Source organism: Lissotriton vulgaris, unplaced genomic scaffold, assembly GCF_964263255.1.
Source record: "Lissotriton vulgaris unplaced genomic scaffold, aLisVul1.2 SCAFFOLD_2225, whole genome shotgun sequence".
NCBI lineage: Eukaryota > Metazoa > Chordata > Amphibia > Caudata > Salamandridae > Lissotriton > Lissotriton vulgaris.
Window position 1 is genome coordinate 237,205 of NW_028255156.1, and position 25,522 is coordinate 262,726.

Consider the following 25,522-nt stretch of genomic DNA (forward strand, 5'->3'; position numbering starts at 1 on the left):
GGTTCCAAAAAATATATATATCTATAGGCGCTCTCCGGTGCGCGCACCGGAGTGCGCTCCCGGCGCGACACGCGACTTGCGCGCAGAAAGCTGATTGGCTCTCAGTTGTCTGTAAACATTCGAAACAGTCCGGAGCGGCCGCCATCTTGTGTCTCGGTAGGATCGAGACACGAGAGGTGGCCAAAACAAAGGGGGAAATGACCATAAGGGGGCAGGATAGCCCCCCCTTGACCCCCTAGGTTTGATGTGGGGGCTATAAAAGGGCCCCGCGGGGCATTTAAAATATATATTTTTTTTTTTTTTCGTTTTGCGCGGGGGAAGCGCCCGGTACGCGCACCAGGTAGCGCACCGGGGAGCGTAAAATGAGGGAAAAAGATGACAGTTTATAAAAAAAAAAGCCTTTATTTAGAAATTGGAGGTAGTTCTAAAAATAACTTTTTTTTTTCTTCTTTTTGTTGTTTTATATTTTTTTTGTGTTTTTTGAACTTTTTGAACTTTTTTTGGCTTTTTAAAACAATTTTATAATTTTTTTGGATTTTTGTCAAGGGAAAAACAAAAAACAGGGATTCCAAAACGGCTCAACAGGAGCAAAAAAATGTGAAAATTTAGGGACTGTCAGGGCAGCGGTGTTGCTGTTTCTTTTGGGCAATGAGTTCAACACTCTGCTCCCCATAGCAGAGCAGTTCGTCACACTCCGTGCACAGAAATTTGATGCCTGCAAACTCTGGCTGTATGTTAGGGACCATTCTTCTACGGGATGGTCCCGAAGGTGTTGCTCCACCAGTGGAGGTGCTGCCGCCATCTGTGGGTAATTTCCGTGCCAGGTCTCTGACACTCTCCCTCGCAAAGTTGTTTGGGTGTCTTCTTTTGACATGCCTGATTAAATTGGCATTTCCAAAACTATATTTTTTCAGAGGATTGCCTCTGGATAAAGTACAACCACATATTTTGCAGGTTACTTTTGGAGCGTTGACTTTTTTTTCTCCTTCAGGGATGTTATAAAATTTCCAGATGAAATTGATTTTTTTCTTCTGCCTAGGAGGGTCCTCATCTACAAATGCCTCTGAATCACTGCTGGATGACTCTCTTGCAGCCATTGCTGTAGATCAGGAAAGTAGGAGATGAAGATAGTACACAGAACAGCTCTTGCTCTCTCCAAGTACAAAGCAATAGTGAAGGAAATGGGTGGGGATTTCATTCTTTGTAAAAAAAACTGTTAGCAACCAATGAAAAGTGTTATTTTAGGGTCACATGACCCGACGCGCTTACGCAGCGCGCTCCGGAGCACTTCCGGGTGCGTTTACGCGGCGCGATCGTAGGCGCTTCCGGGGCGCAAACGTGGCGCGATCTTGGGCACTTCCGGGTGCGTTTACACGGCGCGATCGTAGGCGCTTCCGAGGGCACTTACGTTGCGCGCCAAAGTGACGTCATCAAACTTTTACAGAAATACATAATCATTTTCCTTATAAAAAAAACGGATTTTATTTGTATGGAGCGAAATGTTTTGCATTATTATTAACTTTTCATTCATATTTTTTTTCACGAACGACAGTAGCGCTCTGGGTGCGCTTTCAGGTGAGCTCACCGGAAAGCTTACCGGAGAGCTTAGCTGAAAGCTTCCCGGAGCGCGCACCCAGAGCGCAAAAGAAAAAAAATATATTAAAAAAATGAATACTTAAAAAAAACAGCAAATTGTAAAAAAAAAAAAAGGTTAGAAACTCGATATAGAAAGGAATTAGCATTTAAAAAACCTATGAAATTCACTGAAAAAACCATAGGTTTCACACCAGTTATAGTTAGGAATTAGCATTTAAAAAACCTATTAAATTCACTGAAAAACCCATAGGTTTAACACCAGTTATAGTTAGCTGGAAATTTTACTGACATAAAACCATTGAAATTCCCACGTTATAGTTAGTTGGACTCACTATAACTTGCACGTGTAATGCACTGCTGATGACATCACATATTACATCACTCATGACATGGTCAGTGACATCACTCATGACATCACTGATGACAGAGAGACTGACCTACTTTCACTCGCTAATATATGTATTCACTAAGATACTCTTAATAAGGCAGATATCCAATTATTTTTTTTTTTTAAAACATCCATTAAGACAATAATTTAAACAAATATTCTTCCATCGACCTTAACATACATATATAAAACATATTTATTTATCTGAAAGACACACATTCACTGGATGGTGTCATCAGTGCATTACACGTGCAAGTTATAGTGAGTCCAACTAACTATAATGTGGGAATTTCAATGGTTTTATGTCAGTAAAATTTCCAGCTAACTATAACTGGTGTTAAACCTATGGTTTTTTCAGTGAATTTAATAGGTTTTTTAAATGCTAATTCCTAACTATAACTGGTGTGAAACCTATGGTTTTTTCAGTGAATATATATATAGATAGATATATATATATGCAGACAGAGCACGGCAACTGGAATCTGGAGCCCCAGACACAGAAGACGACACAAGTCCCAAAATCAAGGCAAGTTCTTATTTATTAAGGCAAAGGCAGCAAACGAGACTGACGCGTTTCGGGCGGTTGCCTTTGTTCACAGTCACACATTACCCAAAATGCCTTGTTTTTTAAATTGCTAGTACACACCATGTGACATCAAATGAGCATAGAAGAAATACTATTACGGTCTTTTTGTATATCTTTGAGTGCATGGCTGTCATTAACATAATCCTCATAATGAAAATGCGCAAAAATGTTTATCCGATTAAATTCAAATAATTTGAAAAAAGATTGTATCTGCATAAATGCATGGATGTGGTCTAAACAGTCTAGTATATAAAGTGCAAGGTTTAAAGTGCAAAGTCGTGCAAATTGTAATTCTTTCACTGTGTGCAAAATTGGCAATTTTAGTTATAAAAGTATAAATACTTAAAAACTTCCAATACAAAATTAATTGTTATATCTAAAAAATGTTTTTTACCTTATACACATATTAAGAAATGCAAAGTTTGTAAACATATACACTCTGTGCAAATGATGCAATATAAATACAAGTACCGTAAAGACCAAAATAGATACTATTAACAATCCTGCAGGGACATCTTTAAATGATGGCAACCCTGTCCTTCCTAATTAGACTATGAGGGACATCGAATAGCGATGGCAGCCCTATTACTCTCTTTGATTTACACCCCGTCTGGTAGATCTCTATGCTATTAACCTGGATGTGCTAATAACACCATAATACCACGTGTTAAACTCAAAATGGAACATAAAATAATCCATTCTTAATTGAGTAAACCCCAGTGCAAATACATAAAAAAAGGGAAGGGAAAAAGATAGACTGGAATTAACAATGGGGGAGGCGAAAAACTATATCAGTGCATCCACAAAATGGGAGAAGACAGGAAAATCAATATTAAGTATGAATCCATCAAATAAATATCCCAACCAACTTAGAGAAAATGATAAAGATCTTCCATGGTATTAAGCCCATTCGGAGCCTTAGTATCAAGCTCTAATATCATTTTTTACTCCATCTGGCGCAAATGTTTATCCCTGTCTCCCCCTCTTCTTGGCTGGGCAACTGATGTCAACACGAAATAATTCAAGCACTCCAAGTTATTGTTATGAACTTTTCTGAAATGCCTGGCGACAGGATAAGCACTGTCGTTGTTGACAATTGCACGGAGGTGTTGCAATATCCTGGCGTGTACTGCTGGCCGGGTGCTCCCGATATATCTCAGGCCGCAAGTACACGTCAGAACATATACTGCATACTCAGTCCTGCAGTTATAATTCCCCTTAATCTGAAGGGGAGTAGGACTGAATGGGGTGGTATATGAACAAGTATTTATCCCGAATTTACATGCCCGGCAGCTGTTACACTTAAAAAACCCATTTCTAGGTGGTAACCGGGTAGGTTGAATGGTAAGTTCTGGGAAAGGGTTGGAGACATGACTACGTAAGGAGGGTCCCCTCCTAAACGTAATGATTGGATTGGCTGGAAGATCTCCTGCTAGGACCCCATCTGTTAGCAAAATGGGCCAATTCCTAGTTAGTTTAGACCTTATTCTTCTGTCTTGATGACTGAACGCTGTGAGGAACCTAACGTCTGAATTTTCGAGACTTTCCTTTTTTTTCAAAATGTTTTTATCTTGTGACAGAAGGGATTCCCTAGTTATTTGTTGGATTTTTGTGGCCGCTTTTTTTAGGGTTTTGTCATTATATCCCCTGGCCCTGAATCTACTGATGGATTCTTCTATACATCTGTCTCTTTCTTCTGCATCACTACAGATTCTCTTAATTCGGAGTAACTCTCCGTACGGAATATTGTCAATGGTATGTCTCGGGTGAGCACTACTTGCGTGCAACGTGGAGTTGCCCGCAGTTTCTTTTCTGTAAAGGGTGGTTGCCAACCGAATATTCTTTGGGTAAACTTTCACATCCCAAAAATTAACAGATGTTTTACTAATATGGTGCGTAAATTTCAGATTGTAATCATTAATATTTAATATCCTAATAAAATCTAACGCACTGGTTTCATCACCCCTCCAGATTAAAAACACGTTGTCTATAAATCTGACCCACTGTTCCACACATTCGGAAAAGATGGTCAGGTGTTCCCCCATGAGGACCTGCTTCTCCCAATAGCCTACGTGCAAGCACGCATAGCTAGGGGAAAAGCAGGCCCCCATGGCCACCTACCTCCTTTGCAAGTAGACATCCCTATCAAACATGAAAAAATTATGATGAAGACTCCACTTAACCAATTTTACTAACATCTTATTGTGGTTATAGCAGTTGGCTGGACTGGTGCTTAAAAAATATTCCAAAGCTTTTAGACCGGTGGAGTGCTCTATGCTCGTGTATAGAGCTTCAATGTCCAATGTTATTAGTAGGGAGTTTTCTGTCCAAGTGGTGTTTTTGATCTTCTGTAGGAAATGTCCTGTATCCTTAATGTATGTTGGCAGACTGGATACCAAAGGTTGTAGATAGTAATCTGTATATTGGGCGAGATGTTCACCAATGCTATCTATTGCCGAGATGATTGGCCGTCCCGGGACTGGAGTCATCCCCTTGTGCACTTTGGGGATTAGATAGAATCTGGGCATAATAGTTAGCTCGGTGTGCAGAAATTTGAACTCTTGCATAGAGATTAAGCCCTCCCTTCTGTATTTGAAGATCATTTTGCGTATCTTCTCTCTAGCTAGATCATAGTCTTTCAAATTGGTCTTCATGTAACAAGTGGGATCCGATAATTGTTTGTTGGCTAAGCTTCTGGTATGTATTGTTCTTGGGGCCATATAACTACATTTCCCCCTTTATCAGAACCACAAACTATGTTACGATGATCATTTTTCAACTTGTTCATGAGCTGCCAATATTCTTTTTTGCACTCTCGCTTGGCTCTCCTACGATGTTTAACTTGATGGTAAAGTTTTTTCAAATCTGCTGTTACCACATCATGGAATGCATCTATTGCATCTTAGGGCATAGTGGGTGTAAACGTTGACGTCGGTTTAAATGGACTAGAGGCCGCTCATATTTGGGAGATATTGGCTTCCCTGAGTTCCTCCTGTGTGGATACACTGGTACTGGGTTCATTGCCTTCATCACTCAATTGGTGGAGTGTAAGCATCCCTCTGATATCACGGGCTTGTAGCATTGGCGTGGTGGAATTCATATCATCTGTATCGACAAAGTTGGAACCCTCCTTGATATTAAAGAATTTGCGAAGCTTCAATTTACGGATGAACCGAAACACGTCCACTCTAGTGGCTGTATAGTTGAAGTTAGTTACTGGACAAAAGGTGAGGCCTAGACTTAGTAGTTGGTTTTCAGCAGTGGTGAGGGTGGTGGAAGATAAATTGATGACAGTCTTGTCACTTAATTTTTGTTCTTGCGCCAATGCTTTTTCTTTTTGTTGCTGTTGTTTGCGCTTGTGTTTTTGGCGGCGCTCTTTTCGATGGCGGTTGATTCTGGCCCTTTTTTCTGGTGATTTTGCTGATTTCGTGGGCGCAACCTTTGCAACTGCGCATTCACAAAAAAATCCACCTCTTCCCCCAAATCCAGAACCTTAGAAAGTCCTCTATCTCCATCGCCTGCTGTTAAGGCCTCATCATCCGAATAGACACTACTCATGCTGCTGCTTGTGGAGTTGGAATCACTATTTGTTTGCGCATCTGCCATCACTTCCGTGCGTGAACCACTAGCAGTTTCTTCTACCCTCGTTGTTGTTTTTGTAGGGGCTGAATTCTGGTTCATTTATATACACACCCTCCTGTATTATGAATTGCTGTTTTTATTTATCATCATGCTGAACTTGGCCATATGCACTTTAATGCTGCTACAGGTTGACAAAGGTATTTTTGCACAAAATTGTTGCCACCTTGATAATTGAGTGTTATGAATTAGGTTTTATGTATTTTTTAAATTCTTTGTATGCATGCTACCAAAGGCTTTTATTGAAGGGATTTGTCATTTTAATGTTTTTATTGTATGACCTTGTTTGTGTATATATTTTATGATAAGCCATTGAAGATCGAATAAAGACAATGAATGAATGGATGAGTATTTGTCTGGACAATGACATATTGCTGCTAGTGCATGCATTTTTAGTTGTGAGCCTGTGTTTACTCCCTTGTATACACACCTCCCCCCAGGGGGAGCCTTGAACTGCTTGGACCACGCTAACCTTGAGAGTCAAGTTCAGAAGGTGTAAATGGTCCAGTTGCTCGGAATCCATACTAGGTAGGGTGCCAGAGCATCAATAGTAAAATGCCTCAACCCCACGGTTGAGCCCAGTAACCTTTGCTTGTTCCATGGCTCTCTAAAAGAGGTTCTGACACAGCCATTGCAGTTTCTTTGTTGTGAACTAAATTAATTGGGGTAAGTTGTGGTCATAAGTGAGGGGCATGTGAGGTCATGCACACAGTCGGTGGGATTCATGTATGAGTCAGATGAAATTAGGTATTGTTTGGTTACATAGGTATGCCTTTCAGAGGAAGGAGGAGAGGTTGTGATCTGGTGAAGCAGTAGTGGGCAAATTGCAGGAACACAATTATAGAGAATAAGAAAAACATGCCTGTGACCGAATAGGTGGTGCTCAGAGAGAGGTTGGATGCTGAGGTTTAAAAAGAAGAAGCACAATATTTTAAAGAGAGAAACACAAACAAGAGGAGACAATCACACATTTCAATTAAGGGTCAGTTTTTCATGCTAGACTTAAGGGATGTAGAGAATATACTTGAGAAGGCATGCACTTTCAGGATACATGAATGTAGAAAGTGACAATTGGGCTACCCTAGAGATCTTTGAGAGGCACTAAAATCAGGAAAACCACCAGTACGCTACTAGGCTACTGCTAGGCCACAGATCAAGCCAGGTCAGTGGATCACTTCAAGGGTTGAAAGTGACAAATAATAACTGGACAACTATGTCGAAGAATGTCAAGAGTTTTAGGTGGCACTCAGAGAAAGCAGTAACTTCAAGAGCATAGCAGTGTGAGAAAATACATAGGAAATATGTACACATTGAAAAGGATATTCTGCAATTGCTGGAGTCGATGTCTTCTGGGAATAAGTTTCCCCAAAGTAAATATTTCCAATAGTTCTATGCTACTCAACTAAATGTCCACTAATAGCTCACAGATTTCACAGTTCATCATGACTGCAATGTAGCACCTAACATCATAAACATCCTCTTTTTCCTGAATTTTACTGGACCTCCCAATAAGAGCAATCCTTCACCTTATATTAGAGCAAGCAAGGAGATCGGTTTTACTGAAGGAAGGAATCAACCTGGAAATGGGAAATACAGGTATCATATAAAAATCTGATGAACTGGCACATTTAAAGGCATGAAATGATATGTCTGCACTTGCCAAGGCCCTGAACAGCCATTATAACAACTCCAGAAAATGTTTGACAATATGATCCCAATTATGAATAAACTGGCTTCACCTCCAAGCCTACATGAATTTAAATGCCAACTGCATTATATGTAAGGTATATCTGGGCAAGAAAATAACCACACTAGATGCCAGGACACTGCCAGACTTGAAATAAAGCATTGACAAATCCAGTAGGGCTAGCCATTTTAAAGTATCTACTTCCACTAGTTCCAAAAAGCCACAACTATTTCTTGGGAAACTCGGCTTCAGCAGTCAGGGACATCCCCTTTCTCGAATATTGACTTGTCCTAGAAATCATGGCGTTTTCAGAGAACTACCATTCCCTTAGGGTTCTTTGGTGATGTTATTATGTCCGACTTTACGTCAAACCAGGCACCTTCAAGGTATAAATATGCCCACACTTGCCCTAGCAAACACACAGTGGTTTGGAGCAGTTCGACTATCTACTTGCCTGACACATCTCGCTACAGCAAGTACTGAAGGAAGCCAACCCTCCAGCTAATGCACTGACAGAGAGGCTGCCTTTCTCTCGCGGAGAATCCAGCTCCAGTGTTTCCAAGATCCCCTCGCGGGGTGTTGGGAAATCGAGTCCCGAGACAGTGATACCAGACTTTCTTCATTCTAAACCAAGGTACGGAGCTGATTAGACCCTAAGAGAAATATTGGATAGATTCTGGCAAAGAAACTAAACCCATACTTACTTCTTCCCTCGTACTAGACTTAGATTAGGTACATTGGGGTAGGCGTATTTTAGAAGAACCAGTTGAGTACTTTTAGTCTTTGTTATTCAGTTATTTATGTATGTATTTTATGGCTTAGAAACCATACCATGCTTTTACAGTTTTATTTTATAATACTATTCTTGCTGTACGTTTTATACTTTACAGCCAGTATTACGATTGTTGCAGTTCATTTCTTTTGCATGAGAAAGAAGTCTGTTCAATAAATACTTTTATTGAAAACGCCCGTCTCTCTATTTCTCTGCACCTCTGATGAAACGAAGCATGCACAATTGACTGAGTAAAATATATATCTACTGTTTCCACAACTCTGAAGATCAGTTTTATCTTGGGGGAACAAAGTTGTCATGTTTATGCGGTTGTCAGAAACTAATCCCTTCTTGTCTATTCGAGAAAGTTTCTAGTGACCTCTTAGCTAGCTGGTACTCACAATTAAGTCTAATATATTCGATAGAGACCCAGTCGACCTAAGTCCTACGTCACATCTATAGGATATATTATTACAATACGCAGAACCTATTGGGAATATAGGAACTACACTACACTACTCAAGCAAGAACCAAAATTCTTGTCAGGGTGAAACACAAGTAGACCCCATATTAACATGTGCTTAACCCTCTGGTAGCTTGGCACATTTGCAGTCAGGTTGAACTTTGAGACAATGTTTAAAGTATTTATGCAGCACACAAGTCAATTTCAATAAATCATTTGTAACCAAATAAACAAAAAATCAATTAGTAGTACCGGAGATACACAATTTTAGAGATTTAGGTAAAAATCAAGCCCTAAGAGTCAAAAAGTGTCAACGATTTCAGGCAGGGTCCAAGTCATAAGTGGTAGACCAGGTCCAAGTCACAAGTACAGGATGACCACGATAGGGCACGGCCTGGACACAGGACTGATTTTAGTCTGCTGAAAAGTACGCTGTGCCTGGATGTAGAGATGCAAATTCCTTGCTTCGAGTGCGCTGGCTGATGCTGAAGAGCTATTGACAAGAAGTTACGATGTGATTACTGGCTCCAAGATGTATGGTACAGCTGTAGCTATCACTGTTGATGAAGAGCTACCACCTGAGGTCCTGAATCCTTGTTGGGGAAGCTGGTGAGTTACTGAGACTTGTGATGCAATGCGCCAGAGCAGGGGAAGAGATGCATCGTGCTGGGCTGATGTCAGAATTGAAGAAGCTGCTGGGGCTTATGAGGATATTCACTGTGATGCATTGGCATTGAGGAGTACCTGGGTCATGCTATACCAGAGTCGGTAGAGACTGCGTCACGCTGCTTCAAGATGCACAGAGATGCATCAACATCGAAAAAACCTGTTATGTCCCTGTGGCTTGAACAGGGGACAAGCCGACTGACCCGTGGAGGTTTCAGCAGATAAACTCACAGCAAAAGAAGAGTCCTGGTGCAAAAACAGAAGGTCTTGGGCAGAAAAGCAGTGCTTGGAAAGCAGGCAAGTGTTTGGGCACTAGTGAACATTTCACAACTGGGGAGTCCATTTTCCTGGCAGAGTCCACAGGTCGAGAAGTCATCTGAAGGATTGAGTGTGAGGGTCCACTACTTATACCTGGTGCTCACATTGAAGTGGGAGAAGCTTCTGGAGTTCTCCCCCTACAGAGATTTCTGGAATTTCCTTCCTCCCTGCCCTGGGCTCAGCTAGCCTGTTTGGACAAAAGACTAGTGTGAAACCCTATGTGAGCGTGCTGAGGCAGAGTCTTTTTGATGTGCAAGTGCGGTAGGTGACAGCTCCACACTCATATCAAGTATGTGATGGCCCATCCTGTCAACAGCTGGCTCCCCTATGTCTCATTATCTTGAAGTAATACACAAAGACCCACTGCAAGCCCCACCTAGTCATGTGACCCAGGATAGAGGCTGCAGGCACCAAATGGTTGGGGAAAAAAATTCAACTTACTAAAAGTGCAAAGAAAAGAAGGTGTGGGCCTATTCTGTCTGTCAGCAAAGCTAGGCCACTATAAAATAAACAATCGCGAGAGAATGCCAGTACTGACACAACTTTTCTGAATTTTATTTTGATTTGGGATCACAGCTGTTTAGTCAAGGTGATCGAGGTTTTTTATTAACTAGTGAGCCAAACAATTATTTCAGTCAATCTGTAAAAGGAAGACGGTCAAAAACATTGAAGCATTAACACAAAAGTTGTTGTTAAACACATAAAAAATGCATTTTTTTACATATCACATGTTACAAACAATACCTGAACAACACCATATACAAGACAAGGGATGTCACAACAACACAAGAAAACAAGCATTTGCAAAGCAATTGTTCTCGCCTTTGTGAAAATTAGAGCTACTGGTGCTGTTAATGGCATTGTTTTTAGATTATGTTTTTTTGTTTGTAGTGGAGTGGATGTGTGTTGTTTGTAGTAGAATTATGTGGTTTGACTTGGAATTGTTAGTTGGGTCGAATTGTGTGGAGTGTAGTGTATTTGTGCAGTGGAATTATGTGGCATGGTGAATAGACAGTGTTAAGGGCATCACTTGTAGAATATTATATTTGATTGCAGTTTATTGAAATGTCTGTGTATTACAGTACTTTACAAGTCATTTGACTATATTTCCAGTGGATGTATTTCCTGTTGTCTAAACTTAGGGAATGTGCTATGATCATTCATTATTGACATGTCTGTCTTTTGCAATGTATTTCATATCCACACAATCGTGGGAGCCCATAGGAAAACTCTCTCTCTCTGTATTTACAGAGAGGTGACCCATGGGTGTGATCAGTGGGTGATCACTGATGGGAAATTGTGAGCTTAGAGAATGATGCCATTGCCAGGATCGGTGTGGTACTTACAAAGATAGTAGGGAGATTGCCAGCCATGCGAGTGGACACTGTGACATGCAGCGCGCAAGCATCACCAAAACTGAGTTGTGTGGCTAGGAGCTGCATCGCTACAACTCCCAGAGTAGTCTTATATTTTTTTACAGATTCAGCTTGCCTAAACTCCATGCCTCCAAACTATGCATGTAGTTCAATGCGTTCCGATTCCAATGTTAAAATTAAATGCCTTCTCATTACAACTGTCACAGATTAAGAGGTATTGTAAATGAGGGGCGACAGAAAATATGTATACTTGCTAACACAAATGTAAATGTACTCAGAGACCCAGAAGGAGAAGTGTGGAGCTACACGAAAGTCCCGGGAGTATGTTTATTTGCACCGCAGCATGGTCTAGGAATCAAAATGAATTGGATCTGTCAAAGCTTAAGCACAAACTTTCCAGGTGGTGAAATAAAGAACAAGTGGACAAGGTGCAATGCTGGTTTAGATTTAATGTTTGTCGTGTTTTAAGTCTCATTTGGGGGAAGAGAATAAAAGCTTGAGAAATGGTTCACTCTGTACCTGGCCAACAACTGCATGTGAGTTCCTCATGTCCTGCTGCATGGTCACGTGTAAACCACACTCATATGGCACAGCTTAAAATAATATTTTTTGCCACATTTGTTTATTATGCCATTCTTAAAACGACTAGCAGTTGAATTTCTCGAAGTCCTTAACTGTAGCCCTGTTTCAAACAAGCATTTGAAATGCAATAGGTTTCGCATTTACAAAAGTTAGAGCCATTGGCATTGTAAATGGTGATGTTTTTATCTCTGTGTTAGTTTTGAAAATAGATATAGAAATGACATTGCAAATATAGTTTTTACCAAAGGATCATGTTGACTCTGTGAGTAATTATTGAACTATATGTCATGAACTACAATAAACAAATCACGTTTGCTGGCGTTTTGGGCTATTGCATTGTAAATAATAATGCCTTTTATGTATGTGTTTTTTTAAAACAGATAAATGAAAGGCAATGTCATTTTCAATGCCAATACCTTAAATTTCGCAAATGCGAGACCTATTGCATTGTAAATGCATTTTTTTTCTTGGAGGCACTTGAAGGTTAGAAAGTTTAGAGATGAGATGGTGGAGAGGGCCTTCAAGGGGTAAACAACCTTAACAACGAAACCTTTACAACGCACTACCATTACGACACAACTTTTACAACCCAAACCATTACAACGCATTGCGCTGGGGGGCGCTCTAGGATAGGGAATGGGTTTAATGTACTATCCAACACCTTCCCTACTATCCACGGGGACTGGAGTTGGAATACTAAATTAAACTATTCACTATCCAGCATCCCATAGCACTATGCTTTGTAAAGGCATGCATTGTAAAAACCGCTTTGTAAAGGCATGCGTGATAAAAGCATGCGTTGTAACGTCATATATCCCCTTCAAGGTGCTGAAGTAGTATCACAGTAATTAGCTCTCATTAACATTTTTTAAAAGTAAAGGCGCAGACTGAAAGACTTTAGTGCCCACAGCTATAAGAGCCCATGTGGGAACATTAACTTGGCCAGAAGTTGAAGGTGTCTATGTTTGTTTGAATTGCCACCTGTTTAGCAGCATCCTGCATATGTTTAACAACTTTTAAATGTGGAGCAGGATTCTAGAGTTCATAAAACTTTCTGTCTGCAATTGCTAAAATGGAACCTGACGACAGATGGACTCAAAACCCCCAATCTTCTGATTGGAAGTCATATGCCTTAATCATCAAGCTACACAGTCACATGGGCAAGAACCAGCCTTAATCTTCAAGCTACACAGTCACATGGGAAAGAACCAGCTCATTTTCGATGTACTGTTTTTCTTAGGGGGGACGGGGCAGTATCAGCTTCAATCCATCTCTGAACTTGAGGTTCTGAAGTCTCACAGCAGTCCTGCAGCCTGGCTCAGAAGCCACAGAGTCAACTGGAAAGCTGTGGCTCTCCAGAGCAAGAAGGTACATACTACACTGGAGTAGGAGAGGACTGATCACCCAGTTTGTGTCCAGAAGCAAATGCCGCCTATCTCAAAGTAGAGAGGTGTTGTAGGGGAAGTAACGCTGTCCACAGGTTATATTATAAAATAATCTAAAGTTTATTTGAGACACAGAGAAATGCTGGTGTCTACATCCAGGCTAACGGGTAACTGACCAGAAGCCAGGACAAAGAACACCGCCACATAAAAGATCTAAATGGAATCAATATCTTTGAAGAGAAAGTACACAAAAGCATTGTAAGAATACAGCATATCCTCTTCCCTTCACAAAATAAAAGAGCTACAACAGAAAAACAAGTTAAAATGGAAGCTATGAACTAAAAACATAAGCAAGGATATCATGCATCATCACAAAGATAAGCTTTTAAATATTCTGGGGGTTTCCTGTCTCTCTTGATTTGAGCATTAACGCCCACATTTCGATCAACATGTATAACATCCTTCTCCCTTATTACATTTCCCTTGCGCACAATAGGTTCATGTTTCTTATACAAAGCCACCCTCAGTAGATTCCAATGCTCACCATTACACAAAGTTATAAACCTATCATGTACAGATTTTACTTTGAATGGGCCTCTAAATTTGGTTAAACCACCACAAACACGTCCTGGTTTAACTTTGACTAAATCATTGACTGAAATATTGGTCTTCCCCCGTATGATTCCACTTCCACTCGTGCATGCCCCACTCAAATCTGCAAGACCAATGCAATCCTTCAACCTAGCTGGAATTAATTTTGTCCCAGTAACACGTCCTTTCATCACATTAAAGGGAATCTTCCCTGATGAACTATTCTCAGTTGTGCGATAAGCCTACACTAATTCGTCCACCATATCCTTCACTTGACCACCACACGAACAAGCCATCTGTATAGCACCCTTCACCATTTTGTTTGCATTCTCAACAATACCATTTCCTTGAGGGTTATATAACGACGTCCTTGAATGTATAATACCACATTTTTTCAAAAACTCCACCATTTCCTCAGACGTCAATTGAGTACCGTTATCAGTTATCAGTTTGACAGGAAAACCTTCTTCACTGAAAATGTCATTCATCATATTAATTGTTGATCTGGTAGTTATTTCTTTACAAAACTCAGCCATCTTGACGTAACCTCTACTAACAACAGAGCATATTTCAAATCAGCTTTTAGACCACCAAATGGCCCAATAAAATCCATACAAACCGTATGCCAAGGTGACGCTGGATCCTCGATAGTGCCATGGTCTACATTGCTTCCCACTTTCAACCTCTTCTCACACTCTAAACAATCCAAACACCTCTCAACCCATTCAGACACCTGTTGGTCCATTGCCGGCCACCAGAAATATTCCCTCAACCTCTTCTTAGTAAGAGACTGGCCAAGAAGACCCTCATGCGCCAACTTGAACAACAAAAATCTTAAATCATGCGGTGGAATGAACTTGTCATTCTTCATCACCACATATCCCTCCTTATCATAAATTGACAATTCATCCAACACCTTCACATACGGCCTAACAGCCATCTCCAAAGTGCTTTCACGTCTGATACCTTCTATGATAAGATCCTTCACACTGGGCAACACAACATCCTTTGCCATGCTCTCGGTCCACTGCGATCTCCCTATTGCACCCGAACACAAAACAACCACATCTTCTACAGCTGCAACAGATCGCTCATTTGATAACAACTCAACTCCCAATGGATCCACTTCCTCCCATGGCAAAGGAAGTCTCGACAAACCATCCACTTGAATATTCCTCCAACCTGGGACATATTCAATCATATACAAAAATTCTTGCATCCTTGCCGCAAACCTTGCCAACCTTGCAGATCCTTTCCCAGCACCACCTGGAGACAAAATTCTCAAAAGAGGTTTATGATCAGTCTGCAACTTAAAATTGAACCCCCACAGATACATCCTGAAATACTCGCAACCCCATGCTTTCGCAAGTGCTTCCTTTTCAATAATAGAGTCGTTCCTTTCTGAAACATTCAAAGACCTTGACACAAAAGCTACTGTCTTCACTCCAGTTGGATGCACCTGTGCCAAAACTGCAGCTAACCCCACTGTGCTAGCATCAACAGCTAATACTGACAACAAGTTAGTGTCAAAAGGTGTCAAAATCCCTGCATTGCATATCTTCTCTTTTATGTCAACAAACGCTTTCTATTGTTCAACTCCCCACACAAACTTGTATCCCTTTCTAAGTAACACTCTTATCTTCTCAGTCTTATCTGCAAAATTCTTCACAAATTTTGCGTAAGATTCGATAAGACCTAAAAATGATCTTAATTGATCCTTGTCAACTGGCGCAGGTCCTCTCCTTATAGATTCAAGAAGATCCCGTTTGCGTCTTACACCATCCGCCGACAGAGTATATCCCAGATACTCAACCTTCTCCACTGCGAATTTGCACTTTTCTTTTTTCAAGGTCAATCCTGCACCCTCCATTTTGTGCAATACATCATTCAAAATAACATTGTGCTCCTCAATCGTCTCACCAAACAACAACACGTCATCTTGAAAATAGGCAACGTTCTTTATTCCTGCCAAAACTGACCCCAACATCTGCTGAAACACTCCAGCAGCAGATGCCAGCCCAAATGGCATACGAGTGAACTGGAAAATTCCCTCCGATGTTATAAATACTGTCAGAGCTTTCGACTCTTCATGCAAGCTAATCTGATGGTATGCGCTGCGTAGATTTAACTTAGAGAAAAACCTTCCTCCCTTTAACAACAATACCAACTCGTTGATGTTTGGTAATGGGAAACTATCTACCACGATGTTCTGATTAAGTGTGCGCAAATCCACACAGAACCTGTTTTCCCATCACATTTTGTTGTAATAACAACGAGCGAAATCCAGTTCTAAGTCTCTATTTGCTTGATCACACCTTGTTCTAACATCTCACACAACATTTTTTTCACCTCACTTCTTGCTATTATTGGAACCCTTCTTACTTTATGCTGCATGGGAACAGCATCTTTTTTGAGCATGATCTTATGCACATACCCTTTAAGTTCCCCAATTTCTTCTTTAAATAAATCTTTCATTCTTTCTACAATTGTACTTGTGGCTATATCCTCAACCACCATAACTTGATCCTTCGCTCTCAGGTTTATTATTATATGAAGGTCATATTGATGACCCCATCCTAAAATCGGTGGACCAGATTGAGCAACATAAACCTTCCCCTTAACTGATATGTTCTTAAATATAATCTCAGTAAGCATGTAACCATTATGTCAATCCTCTCTCCCTGGCACCCACTCGGATTTATATCTTTATCTTTCAAAGTCAACCCAGGCCACTTCTCACTGAACATACTCTCCGGGATGATAGTCCAGAACTAGCCAGAATCCACCATCAACTCTGTCTCCACACCTTCAATCACAAATACAGCCTTTGGTCTCATACTTCTACCTTGTTCCATATCAATTTCTTCATCACTTGCACACAAAATTGTCCTCCCTCCATCAACACCACCTTCTGAATTCACACAGACTCTTTCATCATTCACAACGGCTACCTTCCCCTTGCTCCCAGACTTGCACATTTTGTAAAAATGACCTCTCCTCCCACACTTTTTACAATCTTTATCCAGTGCAAAACACTTTTTATATTCTGCCGTATGATATGTGCTGCCACACCTTGAGCACATTCTCCCAGTGTTTTTGTACTGTTCTTGATTATTTGAGCTAGTAGCGCAATATTTCTTACCATTCTTCTCGCCATTCTCACTGCTCCTTTTACTATCTACAGCAGCAACAGCTACTTCCTGATCTACACACCACACATTCTCTTTTGAGTTCTCTTTGCGGTCCATTTCTCTCATGCATGTACTAGATTCTTCCAAGCGAAGAGGAAGAGTTCTCCCAGTTAATTTTAGGTCCAGAGGGGGGAGATAAAAGTAAACTGAACAAGGGGGTACCTCTAAAGACCTATATTTCTTTCACAAGGAAAGAATCCTAATAAAGTTCACAGTAGGAGGATGCCAAAGAGCGAAACCGGAACCTTAGAGTATTATCAAAACATATATATATTTTTTTATATAAATAGAAATTAATTTGAAAATATTTGTACATTTATACATTTCATTTGATCATATAACGTAATTAACAAAAGTTCATCAAACATTCATAATACAGTTTGTATAATAAGAAAAAAGTGCAGGTTAAGAAAATGAGAAAAAAGATGAGAGAAAAGATACCCCTAACAATCTAGTGTGTTCCTACCATACATACATCCATTCTTACATACCAGTCATACCTTTGCAATAGTATAAAAACATACCCAACAACATAGATACAAGAACTGAACACAATAAGAGAAAAACCCAAAGGTGTACTTGATGGTTTACAATTAGAACCTAGATTTAACAGTTCTGCCAATTAGTGATTGGTCTGAGTGTCATTGACCAATCTATATCCAGATTGTGGATGTACGGCCGACGTACGTTTCGGTGATGATGTCACCTTCCTTAGGGCCAGGAAAAAACATATAATAAACTAACATATACACATAATCTGTACACGAGTTAAAAGAACAGGGGCATTGCAAGGAATTTTTTCTATTTGGGATTTTTTAGAGACACATAGTTTGGATATATGTGGAGAGCCGGTCATTGGATACTGCTACTAGCTGCTGGCAGCAGTGAAATTTTCTTAGAAGCACGAAGTGCTTTCTGTGACATGATCCACAGGATGATAGCAAATAGTTTGCTCCCGATTGTGATGGTAAAAGATGTAAGGCGCTTGTATATGGATTATATATAGCGTATAATAAATCTGGTTATTTGAATTGTTCGAATTTCATGGGTGGCAGCCACTACATCTTCTTGATAGCCAGCTGACGCTGTATCCTGGGGTTCCTGGGTCTGTCCGAAAAACGGATGATGATGAACTTTTGTTAATTACGTTATATGATCAAATTAAATGTATAAATGTACAAATATTTTCAAATTAATTTCTATATATATAAAAAAATATATATATATGTTTTGATAATACTCTAAGGTTCCGGTTTCGCTCTTTGGCATTCTTCTACTGTGAACTTTATTAGGATTCTTTCCTTGTAAAAGAAATATAGGTCTTTAGAGGTACCCCCTTGTTCAGTGTACTAGATTCTTCTACAACCTTCGCAATATCAATTGCATTCTGAAGCGACGGGTTCTTTGCAACCCATAATTTCTCCTGCATCTTCTTATCCCTGCACTGCACGATCAGTTAGTCCCTTATCATTTCAGCTCTGATATCCCCAAAATTGCATTTCAAAGACAGCTCCCTTAACCTAGTTACAAATTGATCTATTGACTCATCTTGTCTTTGTGGCTGTGTATAGAATTTATGCCTAGCCATTACTATATTAACTTCTTTTAAGTACTGTTTCTTTAAACGTGCTTTCGCCTCAAAGTATACATTCGTTATCACTTTTCCCTCTGCATTCTTCCCTTCCGGTAAAAATTTGAAAGAATGCTGACCTTCCTACCCTAAAGTGCTCAACAAAAGTGCTTTCTTTCTTGCCGCACTAAAGTCTTTCCCATCCAATGCCTCAATGTAGTTTTCAAAGATTTCAATCCATTTGTCCCACTCTATGGGTGGTTCTCCACTCTGCTGCAAAAACAATGGAGGCATTATTACATTTGACCATCCATTTCACTCTATGATGCTGACTATAACACACCACTTTAATTATATTTATAAATTCTACTACACATCCCAAACCTATTCAGGTAGTACACAGTCTCGGTCTTTAACCTGCACGGTTACACTTTTACTGTATGTTGTTTACACTCCTTCTTGCACTTCCTTAACTACGGCCACACACAAGTACCAAGTTCGTCTTCGAATACAGTCACAGTACTTAGCACATTCTTTTTGCTCGTTCCTCCGATAATTATTCCGTTAAGCAAAGTACGGCTTTTCCCTTCACCAACTTCTTTCTTTGCTTCGTAGATGTTTGCTCAGTAAATCGCACTGCTCGATGTTTCGTTGCTAGGTAACACTATGCTCTTCTAAGATGGCTGCCACGTTTGTGCGTAATACGTCACACCTAGGCTTCCAGCGTTATGCGTGATTGAAACACAGTCTCCCACTTGCTTCTCGAACTCCTTACTCGCATGACCGACGACACGCCACACAGCCGCACAACACCTCATGAGCCGTCCTCGCTCAAACTCGAGACACTCGGTGAGTTGCTTCAATTTTAAAAGTCGCACTCTGTAAACATGCTTTTTCCTCGTTCCTTTTTAAATCAGAATTTCACGATTCTCTCATACTACACTTACTTTGTTTCAACGGCAGTATTAAGTGTAGCTTTTCTTTTCCGACAACAAACGATTTCGAGGTATTTCTCCACTTTTGCTCTGATGCCAATTTTCCTTTTTCCTTTCCTCTTCGTTGTGTCAATACCACACCATGGGTGACTCCTTGAATTATTCTCTCCCGTTCTTCAGTTTCTCCTTTTTTTTTATTAATCTTTAAATCTTCTACACGCGTGGTTCTTCCACCAGCTGAGTTCCTTGACTCACTCTGTGTCACCTTTCCCCCTTAACCAATCGTCGCCATCTGTTGTAGGGGAAGTAACACTGTCCACAGGTTATATTATAAAATAATATAAAGTTTATTTGAGACACAGAGAAATGCTGGTGTCCACATCCAGGCTAACGGGTAACTGACCAGAAGCCAGGACATCGAACACCGCCACACAAGAGATCTAAATGGAATCAATATCTTTAAAGAGAAAGTACACAAAAGCATTGTAGGAATAAAACAAGAGGGTTCCTCTACTGCCAAACCCAGGACCGAAAGAAACCATTGATAGCAAAACAGTAGTCCTAAAATGTCCCCACTCTGATCCATGGATGCATACCTGATCAGGTAACCTTGCTCAAAAGCAAGTTGTCTGTCGGATCCAGACTGCAACTGGGAAAAGGCGCAGCGTGGAACTGAAGCAAGAGTCAAAGCATTTTTCAAACAGGCTCAAAGTAAAAGTCACCTCACTTTGATGGATACATGGCGCTATTGAATTCCAGTTAAAATCGTGGACCAGGCGATATTTCTAATGTGCTGTCACAACCTGCGGACTTCAATAATGCTATGCTTTTGAAAACTCCTTGGAGATGTTGATCGAATTAGCTGTTTAGACAATTCTATTCCTTGTACCCATAAGCATCCCTTCTTCTAATGATGTTCTAGCCTCCGGTGATGTTGCCGTGTACCAATTAATAATAAATATTACACGAACACTCTGGTATGTAGAGAGTTCCAAAAAAGCTGGGAAAGACATTCACCTGACTATATTTTGAGTTATTAAGCACTTTATACAATTTCCCGCCAACCTTTTTCCAGGATTGAACACACTAATATTGCTGTCTTCTTACTCGGAAGCTTTACTTGACCAAAGTTTCTTATGGTCTTCAGGTACACAAATATTGGAAGCTGTCTTTCCATAAATTCTGTCGGGCTAATATGGATGTGGTAACATTCCCTTTGGGTTCCATAGCAAGGAGTTTTTCTTTTAATGGATTGTTGCTCCTATTGATGCAGGTGATACATCTGTGGTATATTCTGTGTGGTGAATGCTCATGTCCTGAACAGGCTTTCTGCCATCCTACCTTTTGTTTCCCAAATCACTGCTTCTATTGGCACTGCCTTGTGTGCTTTTGAGGCCCCTTCCCTCTTAGCTATCTGTGTTACTTCTGATGACACTTTTGTGGCTGGATAACAAGTGATGTTCTCATGTTAAATATACAAGCATATTGGCACATTAGGCCTCATTTATGAGGCTGTGTGTCACATTTACGCCGCCGGTGCTTCACTTTTTGTGACGCACCGGTGGCGTAAAAAATGCGCCTTGTTGCGCCATATTTACAAAGTGACGCATCTAGGTAGATGCGTCACTTTGTTAACCCCTGCACCACATTATACCTGTGCCAGGTTTAATGTATGCAAGGAGGCGTATTGACGCAAGGAAGGGTCGTAGAAGTGACGCAGTGAAATCTATGAGATTTCACTGCGTCACTTTTAGGACGCCGTTGCGTCAAACTCTTGCACCTGCCTCCAGCAGGCGTAAGACTGACGCAAGCCCTTTCACATGGGGCTTGCCCGATGTGAAAGGACGCATTGCTGGAGTTGCGTCACTTTTGTGACACACTCCAGCAATGCGTCACTTTTGTGCTTACAGATACGTCAGAAATACTGACGTATCTGTAACTCCTCGCGACATGATGCGTCATACATTAAATATGATGCATCAGGAATGTCGCAAGGAGTGCGCACTGAGAAGTGACGCATCGCTGCTTTCACGCCGCGATGCGCATTTTCTCATAAATGAGGCCCATTGTCTTTAATATTCATTGCGTGGGATTTGCGACTGATGCTGTTAACATCCTTGTCCTTGTGTTATTTTGCTCCCTGGATGTATTCCACTTGCTAGTAATGCTCATCCCAGTGAAAACATTCCGAGCCCTTTTGCCACAGCTTAAATGCGAGTGGGTGAAAGTCTTTGTGTGGTGTGATACAACAGTGTGTGCAGAATAAATCGTACCATTCTTAAAAAAATAAAGACCTTTTTAAAGTTATTACAACCTTGGGCGAGCATGACAATTAAGCTAAAAAGTGAGCATGACAAACGGAATAGGCAAAAGCACTTTAGCTGTGTTCCCTAAATGTAAATGTTTCTAAAGTGTCCAAACTGTCCTTGTGGTGAGTTAAATGTTCCCGTTTTTTTTCTTTCGAATAAGTAATTTTATTAACTATCCCATTTGTCAACATATGGTTGGTATGATGCTGTTTCAGAGCCTGTCACTAGCCCCTGTACAAATAACACTATAATTTCGTAGTTTGCGGTTTGCCCTGCAACTTACCTTTCAAAGCTGATATTTTTTTTCCTAATGGGAATTGGAGGAGTTGGAGTCACAATGATCATGTGTTTTGTCAGTTCATGTTTCATACCTACATACCTATCGGTTGCACTCTGTGTGTACTAAGCAGACATTGAATCAATCCCATCTCCCGTTTTGGCCACCCTAGCTGAATCGTCTCCCCTGAATAAATGTGTGTTGCTCCGTTGTATAAAAAAACATAAGTTTTTAAATATTCGCCAGAGCAGCTTCGTTATTTTATTTGATAACCCGCACATGCCGTGCCCTTGCAGGAAATAATATTTTTCGGCTGACATATTTTTTTGTTCTGTCAAAGCATAGAGCAACGCTGAAGGCCTTTCTGAAAATATCCTATCTGTGGTACATGGGGTGACTGCCAGGTGGCACAACCTCTTTACCTTTCATGCCTCTGATCGTCTGGGTGGTCTTCGCGACTGTCCCTCCTTGGGTGACATTAGCTCTCAATCCTGTCGGCTTCTCTCTCTGGGCTCCACTGCACATCATCTACTATCTTTGCAGGCTGCGTGTGCAGAAAGTTGATACCTTTGTTGTGACATTTCTTCACCACTATAAGTACAAAGACGTTCCATTGTTTTTGACGTGCGGTTCAGCGTCTAATTGAAGGATCATTGTGTGACAGTCCAGGTGCATTCTAAATTAATCGCCACCATCAGGAGTGATCGGTGTGCCACCTCCAAAATATGCCTGTAACATCTGTGCTACCCAGAGTCCACATTGTCCTATGCTAATGGAGCTCGTCGCTTGTTTGAAGTTATACTCAGAACCCAGCTGTGTGCATTGAGCCTGACTCCATGGCTGGCACCTGTTCAGGGCTCTCAGACACAGCAGCAAGGTGCCAGAGAGGATGAGAGAGGGGCCTGTGCAGATGCGTGGCTCCTGGTGCCGGCATCAGCCTTAGGTACCTCTTCAGAAGTTCAGATGAATCATTCGTCTGGACCACTACCATTCATCGTGAATGGTGGTGGTCCAGTCCTCGGACTCTGATGAGGGATACAAGAGAAATATAAGATGTGCTCAGGCCTAACAAGTGCCGCAATGTTTGGAGCTCCAAACTTCAACCTCCAGGGAGCCTCCGCAGCGGATCCTTGTCTGCTGGTGGTCACAGTAGACGGATGGGAATGGATAATGGGAGTTCTCCAGTACTCGGACTCTGACGAGGGATACAAAAGAAGTGTAAGACATGCTTAGGCCTGTCAAGTGCCGCAATGATTGGAGCTCCAGACTTCAACCTCCAGCGAGCCTCCGCGGCAGATCCTTGTCTGCTGGTGGTCACAGTAGACGGATAGGAATGGATAATGGGAGTTGTTCAGTCCTCTGACTCTGATGAGGGATACAAAAGAAGTGTAAGACATGCTTAGGCCTGTCCAGTGCTGCACGCTTTGCTGCAATGAATGAAACTCCTGACTTCAACCTACAGGGAGCCTCCGCAGCAGATCCTCGTCTGCTGGTGGTCACAGTAGGGAGATGGGAGTGGATGCTTAGTTCACCGAAGTCTTCATGATTCTCTTCCATCCTCTAAGGCATTTTAGTCCCTGGGCCTTTCCTCTTAGGAAGAGACTTCCATTTAGGATATTGAAGAGCGAAGCAGAACCGGACTCTGCCTTCAGCTAGTTTACTCAATTGACCTAATCACTGTATCCAGCATTGTGAAGTGCTGGTATATTTTCATTTCTCACACAGGATTGTCTACATTTATGCTGAGGTTTCCTTTACTGTCTCAGACATAGACCTAAGTGGCGCCCTTCACAAGTATTCCAGGTTTAACACAGACTGTCATTCTAGTATGCAACGCAAAACCCAACTACCACTTTGTTTTCTGCATGAGTGTCTCTACTGTAGCCCCAGTTACATTGAGCTTGGCATAATTACTGCTCACCGTGCACAATTTTATATCTTTGAAGAGGAAGCATGTAATTGATCTGATTGTGCAGGTAGGTCTACAGGTCCTTGCTCAACTCCAAACTCTGTTTATGTGACTCTGCCCAGTTCTATCACCCATGTGGGAGCATTAACTTTGCCAAAAGTTGAAGGTGTCTACGTTTGTTAGAATCGCCACCTCTTTAGCAGCATCCTGCCTATGTTTAAAAACGTTGAAATGTGGAGCAGGATTCTAGAGTTCATAAAATATACTTTCTGTAATTGCTGAAATTGAACCTGACAACGGAGGGACTCAAATCCCCAATCTTCTGATTGGAATTCAGACACCTTAATCATCAAGCTACACAGTCACATGGGCACGAATGGCTCATTTTCGATGTTCTGTTTTTGTTGGGGGGAGGGGTCAGTATCAGCTTCAATCCATGGCTGAGGCTCTTGGAGAGGGCCGTGGAGTATAGAGTGATGTACGGCTGTCAACATGGGGAATGGTTTCCATGCGCATGGTACCCCGACCCTGCTGGCAAGCCTTGGCGAACGAGGTCTAGGACGGGGTCCTGCAGTGCGGTAGTCGTGGCCTGATGCAAGTATACAGGCACTTTCTGAGAGCAATGCTGTTGGTGAACAATTTTCATGGGTGACCTTAAGCAAGGATCAGTATTACATGCCCGCCATGCCCTGCGTGGCTGCCATTTCAAATACAGCAATCAGGCAACCTTTAAAGGTGGCAACAAACTTCACTGCTCACATAACGCTCAAAAGGCAATAAATACATGACAGTCATGTTTGTAATCCTGATTTCCAGCTGAAAGTATCTAGTTATTATATAGGAGCTGTTAGGAGACGTGATGCGAGGCACTCCTGACCTCGAATGTAGCATTTTGCTTAGGGAACGACTTTGCCCGACATCACACTTAATTCAAGCCCTGGGTGGCGTCATGGCGTGAGGTGACCCCACACCTCCTCCCACACAAAAACAATGGCGGAGAGCCTGCACAACCCCAGTGTTTACGCAAGCACCAGGACACTGTTTGGTAACAGTGTGCTTAACAAATGTGGAAAATAAATAAATAAATAAAGAAGGAGCCTCACTGTCCACGCCCTGTGTCTATCATGTTACTGTGGAGTGTTTGTGTTTGAAGTACAACGTTTTCACTAAACAGAAGGGAAAGCATTTGTAACCTGACCCAAAACAGATGGCATGCTGTGTGATGCTGCTGAAGCTGCAGACTTTGGAACTAGAGAACTGAGTTGGAGCCACGGCGTGGGCT